This window comes from Papaver somniferum, unplaced genomic scaffold, assembly GCF_003573695.1.
Source record: "Papaver somniferum cultivar HN1 unplaced genomic scaffold, ASM357369v1 unplaced-scaffold_135, whole genome shotgun sequence".
Taxonomy (NCBI): domain Eukaryota; kingdom Viridiplantae; phylum Streptophyta; class Magnoliopsida; order Ranunculales; family Papaveraceae; genus Papaver; species Papaver somniferum.
Window position 1 is genome coordinate 1,795,727 of NW_020622713.1, and position 11,247 is coordinate 1,806,973.

The 11,247-nt window shown below is 36.5% G+C and overlaps 1 pseudogene; it reads left to right on the forward strand.

The window, feature by feature from the left end:
- The first annotated feature begins 994 nt into the window (after window positions 1-994).
- On the forward strand, window positions 995-6,875 carry LOC113334135 (annotated as a pseudogene).
- The last annotated feature ends 4,372 nt before the right edge of the window (window positions 6,876-11,247 follow it).

Sequence of the window (11,247 nt, forward strand, 5' to 3'; positions counted from 1 at the left end):
GCAGCAGAATTATCCCCTGCTACATCCATCACAAGTTGTTGATCCAAGACCCGGAGCAGCAAAGATATCCGACTCTAATTCTTATCAGCATTTACACATCGTAAGATTCAATCCCCTTCAACCTACACCTTCTCTTGTTCTTATAATTTTTTCTAAAGTATTGGTTCATTAGCTCTTGGGTCGCTTTATTGAAAGGTTGTTTAGTTAATCTTTATAACGTGAAATAATTGCGCGTTTTGCAGCCTGTAAATATGATGAACGGTTTCCTGAGGTTGGCTCAAGCAAATAAAAAGAAAAATTTAGAAACATGTTCTTGCCGGTAAACTGGTAAGTTCTTCTGAACGTTGATGTCAATAAATTGTAATGAATATTATATCTATTCTGACTTTTTGCCCCCAATTTCAGAAAAACAGAGTATTTCATATTACAACACTGATAATTCCAAAGCAGGAGGCAACTTCAGACTCTGTAAGTAATATTTTGCTCCTGTGTTCTCTTTCACCAATTTGACAATTTTGGCATTGTCGTACTCAGCTACTATAGATGCTCTTTAACTGTATGTACAATCTCAGCTACTATAGCTGCTCTTTAACTGTATGTCGTGCACACTTTCGGTATTGCTCGTGCTTTCATATACAATACTAGTTGTGACGTTTGTGCTCTGCACGGGCCCAGATATTTGCGGAAAATATGTTGTGGATGTAATTTTTGGGTTGTTGGGCCGTGCATTGCACGGTCCTAAATGTTTGTAGAGAAAACCAAATATTGGTGAATAAAAATAGACTTATGGTTTATCCGTAAAATTAAGATAAAAATAAATTATTTTTTTTTTTATCCGTGAAGTATTTTTTCACTCAGATACTTTTTTGGGTTGAGTTTTCCCCCTAGAGACAAATTAGTGATTGAGCCTTCCACCTAGCAACTTGCCCCCTAAAGTATGTTTTTGGTCAAAAATACCCTTATTGTGCATGTACGACCTATAGTGTCTGCGCTTCAATCAACACCACCGTGAAGTACCTCCTTCTCAACACACCGTTAACTACAAAAACCTCTAAAACCGAAATGAAGAGCCACTACTCGTTTTTGTAGTGGTTCCAGTCTTCCAGATCTATGTACCGTATTGTTTTAAACGTTGGATACTCTAAAATGTAATATAATTCATTGATAATTAGAGTAAAGAGGCAAGAAACTAGGAGAGAGAAGTTGAGATCAAGAGTGAAAGCACATTTTTAAGGAATTTGAGAGCCACAAATCCACAGAATCGGTAAGACAAAGTTGCTTGGACTTGGTTTGAGAAACCTCTATGGTTCTATTTGCATTCTTTTTTCCTCTGGTGAGTTCATCTTTCTTTTGAAATCTTTTTCGTTATTAATTTTTCAGGGATAATGTTTCCCATAGTTTGATCTTTATCAGAATGTTTACATGATTCACAAACTGAAGAATCTTACCTAATTCAAACTTCAGTATAGTAGAAGGGGAAGAATCTCGTAGGTCTAATAGGGTTTAGTAGAAATGAGTTCTGGTGATTTCTTAATTTTTCTTCATCGATTTGGGGAGTTTTTTTTAGGGTTTCATCGGTATAGTACTAAATCATGTGCACATTTATACAGGATTGTTAGCTCTCGGAGGTGTAGCTGATTGCAGAGATGTTACTAAGGTATTATGATTAATGCGAGAAGGTTCAATCAATATTTCCAGTATTTTTGATATTCTAAGAGAAGAAAACTTCAATCACCAAGAAGATGATGATGCCTGGTCGGTGGACTCACTCAGTGATTGTCATACATTGGACCTAGAATCTGATAGAGATGAATCTGATGATGATGACGACGATGATGTGAAAAATCAGATTGATAGGGAAGTGATAACTGATCCAGAGGGTGGGATATTTGCAACCTGTTAAAGGATACTTGCTCAAGGTTATTGGTCTATCAATTCACTAAGAGTAATCGAACTCTAAAACTCTCACTCTTTTCAACTTTCACCTCATACTAAATCACTTTTGTAATTCCAAACATGAGGTTGCTGATATTGTTGTTTGCAAGAGGTGTAAGAGAAATCAAATGTGTAATGAGTAATGCAAGTTTTGAGCAACTGTTTCCAGTTGTTGCAGCTATTGTAAAGCTGCAGCTATTGTAGAGCTGCAATATGAAATCGAGTTCAACTATACAGACCTTACAAGTGTACTAGAGTACGCAATGAAGCTGCTTATGGTTTGGCAAAATGTGGAGCTAACGAACTTGAGAAGATGAAACTGGGTGTAAGTTTGAATGAGGTGCAAGAAGTTGAGATGGTACCCAGCAAATTTCCCGACGAACTGAATGATATTGTACAGGGAGATGAGAAGATGTTTCTCTGCATATAACTGCGAGCACTTGCTTACTCAAAACTCTCCAACCAAATGGGTCACTGGTGTGGTGGGTGTTATTATTTAACTACGTTGAAGCTATTGTGCATGTTGTTTAATGATGGTGCTCAAGTAAGTGATGTGAAGGAGATTAAAAGGCGTGGAATTGGAGCAAAATTAGTAAGTTATCGACCTCAATATGTGCAGATTTAGTAAATTACATGTTCTGTTAGTCAACCCTTTGGTTAAATTCATAAGATCATAAAGAAAGAAAAACTTAATCAAGTGAATCCAATTATAGAAGCCTAAAAGTCTTTCCCTGACCAACACCCAAGGTAATCTGACCTGAATGGAATAGGCTGATATAAAGATTAGGTTTCCCACTGCCACCGTATCTATATTGGTGTGCCTTATCGATGAGATTGGTAAATTGTACACATCTTGGATGTGTAGCAAAGTTTGTAAGTTATCTACCTTAATATGTGCAGTTTAGTAAATTACTTGTTCTGTTAGTCAACACTTTGGTTAAGTTCATGAAGATCTTAAAGAAAGACGAACTTAATCAAATGAATCCAATTTTCGAAGCTTAAACGTCTTTTCTGGACCAACACCCAATATTGTCTGACCTGAATGGGATAGAAATTTAGGTTTCCCACTGCCACTGCTTCTATTTTGTGTAGTGTGCCATATCAATGAGACTGGTAGATTGCACACATCTTGGATGTGGTGACTGTTGACATCCTAACAAGCATTCCTGGTCAATGGACAGGGAAAAGGTGTATTAATCACTACTTTTTTGGTCGTCGAGTAATTATTCTGAGCATCGCAATGATTCTGCTGTTTAATTGTGTATCCTGCTTATCTTGTGTAGGTTAGCAAAACTTTTGCAGAAAAGGTTAATAGACATGGGTTCTTGCATTGTCACATGCTGCAAACCTGTTTGTTCGGCCTATGCCTTCTAGCAAGAGGAGCATTCTAGGTAAGATTGTGGTCCAACTTATGGTTTCTCAGAGACCTCTCCAACCATTTTTTTATCTGATCTTCAATTTTGCACCTTGTTATATTCTCGTCAAGGTGGTAGTTTTATCAAGATGTCTATTTCTTGGTACGGGTGTTCTGCTGATGTTGGGCCTGAAACATGGGCCATAACCATGATATTATTTCATAACACAAAAATGATGCATATACTTGTTAAAATTTGTTTTTTCCGGAAGGCTCATTTTGTCACATGCCTTGATAGATTGCAAAGCAAAGCTACTGTAGACATTTCTTTTATTTTGTATCTCTAGATTTTGCGCTCCATGTCTTTTTTACAGATTTGCTGAAGTTGACAAATTGTTACTTTCTTAGAAAAATAAAGAACAATAATTGATAGTTACAACTTAAAAGTATTTCACTGAAGAAACGTGGTAAACATTAAAAGCAAAGGACGGGTTTACTCATTAAGTTAAGGTGGGATCACCTGAATATTTGCTGCTGGTTATGGGCAATATGCAACACTTTCAGATTGAAACAGTATTTTACATGCTGAATTTAATTGTGTGCATATATTCTTGTTCGTAAAGGACATTTACAAATTCTCTGTAACTAATGTGCTACCAGTCTTACTTGTTAGCATTTTGAAATGCTGCTGTAAAAATACTAAGAAAAGCTCAGTGTTCACCTCACCAATGTCATTTTTTTTCCTGTGAGGCATCTACTAAGTAAACACGTTAACAAAAGGTCTCTTTTCTAATTGTGTACCTGACCTTATATTGCTTTTTTTGTTTTTTTAAATTAGGTAAACAAACCACAACTGGTATTGCTTGACAATGGTTTATACAAGGAGCTTTGCCACTAGAACCAATTATGCATTGTGGAAGGTAAATCAGTAAATGTCAGCTCTTAGCCCAACAAGTGGCTATTTTTCATCCTTTCGGTGCTTGCACTGCAACAACTTCACTTCTATTAAGCAGTCTCTTATTGATACTTTATTGGTTTTTGTAGGCATTGGTATTTTTCTGATGCTAGGGTTATAAAAAAATATAGCGTAAAACTGGGTGCAGGAGATGATCTGTATGCACTGTTTGCTGGGGTTCTCTCAATGAGACAATGGAATTAAGGTCTTTGACCCAGCTACGAATCATTTGGTGGTGAAAGGCACTGATACTGATGTCTCAGAACTCCAGGTTCTTCTTCTAATTTCGATGTCCATTTCTTCTAGACTATCTTATATTAATAGTAAAAATCTTTGGAATTTAGCCTGTGTGGGTATTCTCCCCACCTTGTAATTTACGTTTGAAAAAGTTGCATTGTTCTGGACTTTCTATACTTCCCAGAAGTTCTTTAATATCAAATTGAACTATTTTGAGCATGTTCATCTGAATCATCTCCTTTGTTCAATACATTTGTACTCCAAATAAACCTTAAGAATTCCAGGTAATATTGAGTCATAGACCAAAAGTGTCAACATGTGAAAAACATAGGCCCATACGGCCCTGTAAGTTCTGGATAGACAACATTGATCAATAAGGTTAAGTGCTTTGATTATCATGTACTACAGTAAAGTTTTTTTTTTTTTAAAAAAAAAAATTCTTCAGTTCTATCTATTCACATGGATGACAACTGGATGCAATGTGCTGCTTATCTTTTGCATCTAATAGAAAGGTGCTAGTGCATTTGTAACTGTTCACAGAGTGGTAGTTTGAAAATCATTTTCCCCCACAGAAAATAATTTCTTAGCTTAAATCTATAATTTGGAATAATGTTCAGACTTGGTATTGTGTTATCCATTTAATGTGGGATTTTAGATAGTGAGTGCCACTTTTATATGGCTGTTGTAAATCATGGATAAATGTAAGAAGGTGCTTATTATAAATCCTTGCTTAACCAATGCATATTTGCTGGTATTTTTGATCTGATGTTGATACCCCCATTTCTGCTAGATTGGAGATTAAGCGCTTATGATAGCAGCACTAATGGCTATGCGCCACCCAAAGTCGATTGTTCTGTCTGGTGCACTTTCCGCCTTGGTTGTGATGACGGTAAGAGAACTTTTAATTTCTGATGGGCTTGAAGCATCAATGTCTTTTTCCTTAATCCCATTCTCGTTTTCTTTTCTTCTTTTTTTGTGTGTGGGTGTTGCATGCATGGGTTTGCCAATTATGTAGGTCCTGGATGGTACCTTCTCCTAGTTGGTTGTTAATGGGATTTCATTTACTGTCAACGTTCTGTACTCTGAATGTCAAACTCCTGTATTTGTAGGTGCTTTCTACTGGACTTGGTCGCATAGTGCCAAATTTGATATCAAGGAAGCACACAAATAGTGCAGCAACAGGTATTTACTTTAATTGTTTGAGGATGGTTGGCTGATGTTCATTTTTGTTGGATGCCTGCTCAATTTAGTGGTCCGTCCATCAGCTGCACTGTTTTTCTTCTTCTCTATAATATGGAAGTCGTACCACTCAGTTTAATGGTTGTTTTATGCTGTCATAAATCCAGTTCTCGATGCATTCTTCGGGTTAGGTCTGCTTTACATTGCTTGGAGATCAGAAAAGGCAAATCAGACTAAGGGAATAGAAGAAGTATGTTTCTCTTTCTTAAACTTCTGATTGCATTCTTATATTTGTGGAAGTTGTACAAATTGTTGAAGTTTGCTTACAAAGAAACCCAGCAACTTTTGTTTAGGGCAAAATAGAGCTTAGCCAAAGTCTGTCAATGCTTGATTTATTACTTATTCCACACATATACTGTCACTTTCACTTTAGATCCTTATCTGTATGAGTTTCCTTTTGTCATTATATAGGTAGAAGAGTAGTTGGAAGGGGGCAAGGAAAGTCAACTTTCGCTTATTTTTATCAAGATTTTGAACTCCAATCTTCTTAGAGGTATTCACAAATGCTATTATGGTTTCACAGTTACTTTTCTCCATGGATTTGTCTGACCTCTCATTCAACATCTGCTTGAGAGTTTGGAAGCTTTTATATGGATTATTATCCTTTAGCTCTTGATAGGAAAAGAAGTTCATCAACATTATCTTACCAGTGTAATCGTTTCTAATTGGAGTTTTCTGTTTACTTTCTTGTGCAGTCGTTTATTTTGACATTTGTAGCCGAATGGGGTGATCGCAGTCAGATTGCCACAATCGCCGTAAGATTTCTCTGCATAAAAACTGAGTTATTTTCTTGCATGCTTGCTTTAGTCAGTTGCGATTGTGTGTATAAATTTCACTCAATTATGGTTGAAGGAAAGTCTAATTTTCAGTTGGGTATTATTTAGAAAGTGTCACTGATTGTTGTGCAATTTTTGTACCCGCAGCTAGCAACTCATAAAAACGCAATTGGGGTAGCCGTTGGAGACCATATATCTGCACATCAATGGCTGTAGTAGGAGGAAGCATGTTGGCTTCAAAGATCTCACAAGGAACAGTTGCAATGGTCGGCAGCCTGCTCTTCCTCGGCTTCTCTTTGTCATCTTATTTCTATCCTCCAATGTAATTTCAACTTAACACTTAACTAATTCAGTGCAAATGATGCAATCTTTCTTTTTCTTTCACGGTTCCAAGATGAGATTTTAGTTCGACATTACCAATTTTTATCATTTATTTATCTCTTTATTCATGGAGATGACATTGTGGCACGAGATTGACAAAGCTATTTTAGACTTTGGAAGTTTGGTAAGTTTCTGTCGTATTAACTGTAACACAACGGGTCATTACAGAAATCGTCACATTGCATGGATAGGTTTACGAAGGAATGAAATCTGTATTTTTTGGTCGACCAAAGGGAGACCTTATAGGGTGACTCATATGGATTTTGTCCGTCACACTTTTATGGTCCTCAAAATTGAATAAATCTCGATCATTTTTCTTCAAACTTTTTGCAGTAGAGAGATCTTAATCATAATATCTCTTATAAATCGAAAGACTTTCCGAAAAAAATCATCCATGATCAAAGAATTTCTAGATTGAAACTTCAATCAAAAAAAAGTTTTCATGAAATCTTAATTTTTCGATTATCATAGATTTTACGTCGTTTTTCTTCGAAAATCTTCCATAGTAGAGTTAATAATCAGGTCAAAGGAATTTGGATGAATTCAATTCAAATCGATGAACTGTGAGTTTCAAAATTACCCAGAAAAATGGGTTTGCTGGGACAGAACCGGGCGAAGAAGAAAGGATCCATGGGTTGTTTTGTAACAGATACGGACGTTCAAAATTAAGTAAAGTGGGACCGTTGCAAATTCTCAGGATAATGTGACTTTCAAACCGTGGTTAAGTAATCTAGAACGTTTATAAATGTTGCACATATTTCTTGTTTTTTCTGGTCGACCCCCTACTCCATTGCTGCAGCAGTGATCTAGTCTTAGATTGAATGTCATATGCGTGAGCAAAACCCTTAACTTTGAAGTTTATATCAAACTTTCGTTTTGTTTCTAATTTCATTGCGTATTTTGTATCTCTGTTTTCTAGGCTGAGTTGAGAGTCACTTTGCATTTAATCAGAATTGGTATTGCTTGACACTGGTTTATACAACGAGATTCGCCACTAGAACCAATTATGTTGCATTGTGGAAGCATGAAAAGTTCTCGGCCCAACAAGTGGCAACTTTTCATGCTTTCTTATTTTGATACTTTATTGGTTTTTGTAGGCATTGATATTTTCTGATGCTAGGGCAATAAAAGAATATAGCTTAAAACTGGGTGTAGGGTGATCTGTATGCACTGTTTGCTTGGATTCTCTCAGTCAGACAATGGAATTAAGGTCATTGACCCAGCTACAAATCAAGTTGTTAGTCTCCTCACCTAGTTATTTACTTTTGAAAAGGTTGCATTGTTCTGGACTTTCTATACTTTTCAGAAGTTCTTTAATATCAAGTTGTTGAACTAATTTGAGCATCTTCATCCCTACATTTGTACTCCAAATAAACCTTAGGAATTTCAGGTAATATTGACTCATGGACCAGAAAGTGTCAACATGTGAAAAACATAGGTCCATACTTTTGTCCGGCCCTGTAAGTTCTGGATAGACAACACTGATCAATAAGGTCAAGTGTTATTGATATACAGTAGAACCTCTATATAAGAATACTCCATATAGGAATAACCTCCATATAAGAATAAAAATTTCTGGTCCCGATTTGGGCCAGTTATATTTAAGAATAAACTCCATATTGGAATAAGTCATAATTTTTCCGGTCACGTCTTAAGGAACTTACCTTCATATAAGAATAATTTGCAATATTATATAGATAATATAAGTCATCTCTGAAAAGCGGGGGTCTAACAACCACCCCCAATATTTCGATTAGCAAGCTGTATGGACTAACTCCAATGTACTTTCTAAAGAATCAACTAGACAGTCAGACTCAATCCAGAGAAAAGTATATCGAGGAGTTAATATCTATCTCTTGATTTGAGTTTACTCAAGCAAATAGAAATCTGTGAGTCTTTATCAAATACAAGGATAATAAACTTGGATGGTACCAAAGACCAATATCCAAGGATCAATCAATTTCCAATCAACAACCAAAGGTTGGATTTCACAATTGATCGATACACACGCACAACCTGTGATATTTCAATTATATAACAAAATATAATGCGGAATAGAAATAACACAGACACCAGAAATTTTGTTAACGAGGAAACCGCAAATGCAGAAAAACCCCGGGACCTAGTCCAGATTGAACACCACACTGTATTAAGCCGCTACAGACACTAGCCTACTACAAACTAACTTCGGTCTGGACTGTAGTTGAACCCTAATCAATATCACACTGATTCAAGGTACAGTTGCGCTCCTTACGTCTCTGATCCCAACAGGATACTACGCACTTGATTCCCTTAGATGATCTCACCAACAACCAAGAGTTGCTACGACCCAAAGTCAAAGACTTTAATAAACAAATATGTATCACATAGAAAAGTCTACGATGATAGATAAATCTGTCTCCCACAGATAAACCTAAAAGTTTTGTTCTGTGTTTTGATAAAATCAAGGTGAACAGGAAATCGGTAACCCAGACTTATATTCCCGAAGAACATACTAGAATTATCAATCACCTCACAATAATCTAAATCGTATGGTAGCGAAACTAGATATTGCGGAATCACAAACGATGAGATGAAGATGTTTGTGATTTCTTTTTATCTTGCCCTATCGGAGATATAATCTCAAGTCAGTCTTATAATTGAACTCGTGCGATAGAAAATGGAAAGATCAGATCGCTCAACTACAAGAGAAGTAGTTTCGTCTGACTTCACAATCCCAATGAAGTCTTCAAGTTGTTAACCGACAGGGTGTCTCGAGAAGAAACCTACGGTTAAAGGAGAATCGACTCTAGTAAACCAACTAGTATCATACAGGAGGTATGGGGATTAATTTTTCCAATTGCTAGATGTCTCCTTTATATAGTTTTCAAATCAGGGTTTGCAATCCAAGTTACCTTGGTAACAAAGCATTCAATATTCACCGTTAGATGAAAAACCTGATTTATCCAAGCTAATATCTTTCAACCATTAGATCGGAACTTAGCTTGTCACACACAAATGAAATATATTCATTTAGGTTTGAGTGACCGTACCTAAACGTGTACACTTAGTTGGTTCACAAATAGTTAACCAATGGTTATCCATATGAGCACTTTCATATTAACTGTACTCATCTTTCTCATAACTAGTTCAAATGACTCATAAGAACTAGTTCAAGAGTTGTTCAATTGCTTAGATCTTTATACATAGACACAATTGAAACAAAATCGGTTTGATTCATTTGAATCAATTCATGAACAATATAGCCACGGTTTGCAAAGATTGCATTCCTTATTGATTTATTGTTTAAGTTCATGAAACTACCGATTTGAGAAATATAACCAGCTTGGGTACGCATACGGGTATGCGTACCTTATCTACCGGATTTGAGTTGGCTTTTGGTTTCCAAACTCAACAGAATTTTTCGGGTAGAAAAGTTCCGCTCGTACGTGTACCTAAGTGATAGGCACATTTTTGTGTCTTATATAATCTCAATTGTATATATTATTAGTGCTCGATTTTATATTTATTATGACTTTTTATGTCCCTGTAGGTATTTTTGGAGAAATAAGCTTTTGCGGCGAAATTGGCAAAAAAAGTGGTTTTTGCGCTCGTGAGAGAAAATTACTATACGGACTCTAACTTTGGATAAGGGGTAACCTAATTACTAAGGGGTAACCCATTTCCAGGCATCTGCTAAACGGAGACCAGCCACGGATAAGGGGCAGTCATCTTCAAGAATTCAAAATATGCTTTTTGGCGGGAAAACAAGTTCACTCACTGGCAGAGTTGGATTCGACTTTTAGACGCGTCCGGCAGAGATTCAATCACGAAGATTGTTTGGGTTTACTCCCTAGGCCTAAACAGGCCTGGTGAAGTCTTTGAATTGCACCCAAATTGGCTAGAAACCGAGTTGGAGCTAAACATGGAAAGTATTTTTACACGGACCTTATTGAGCTTATTTTTAGAAGTTCTAGAGAGACTAAAGACCTAAAACTCTTTCCAAAGATACATATCTATGTAAGGAAGAGTTTGAGACAATCGGGAAAGCTCAGAAACGCGTGGAACGATTTAGAGAAGAGATTATTGTCGTAACTGCCAAGGAAGGAAAGAAGAGATTTCGAGGAGTTTTGGGGAGATTAAATCGCTCTGTTGGCTATATATAAGTTGTTGGGAGTTAAAGGGAGAAGGTCAAACAGTTTGGGGAAAGTTTAGAACACCACAGAGTCGAGAAATCGAAGTTGCAGGAAGTCGAGTTCTGCTGCTGCTGCTGAAGAACACGAAGAACATTAGACCCTTCCGAGAAGTCTTTTATTCAACAACATATATTTCTATCGTTTCCTGTAACAGCACCTATTGCAACAGTTCTCTGTAACAGTGGGTTCTGTAAC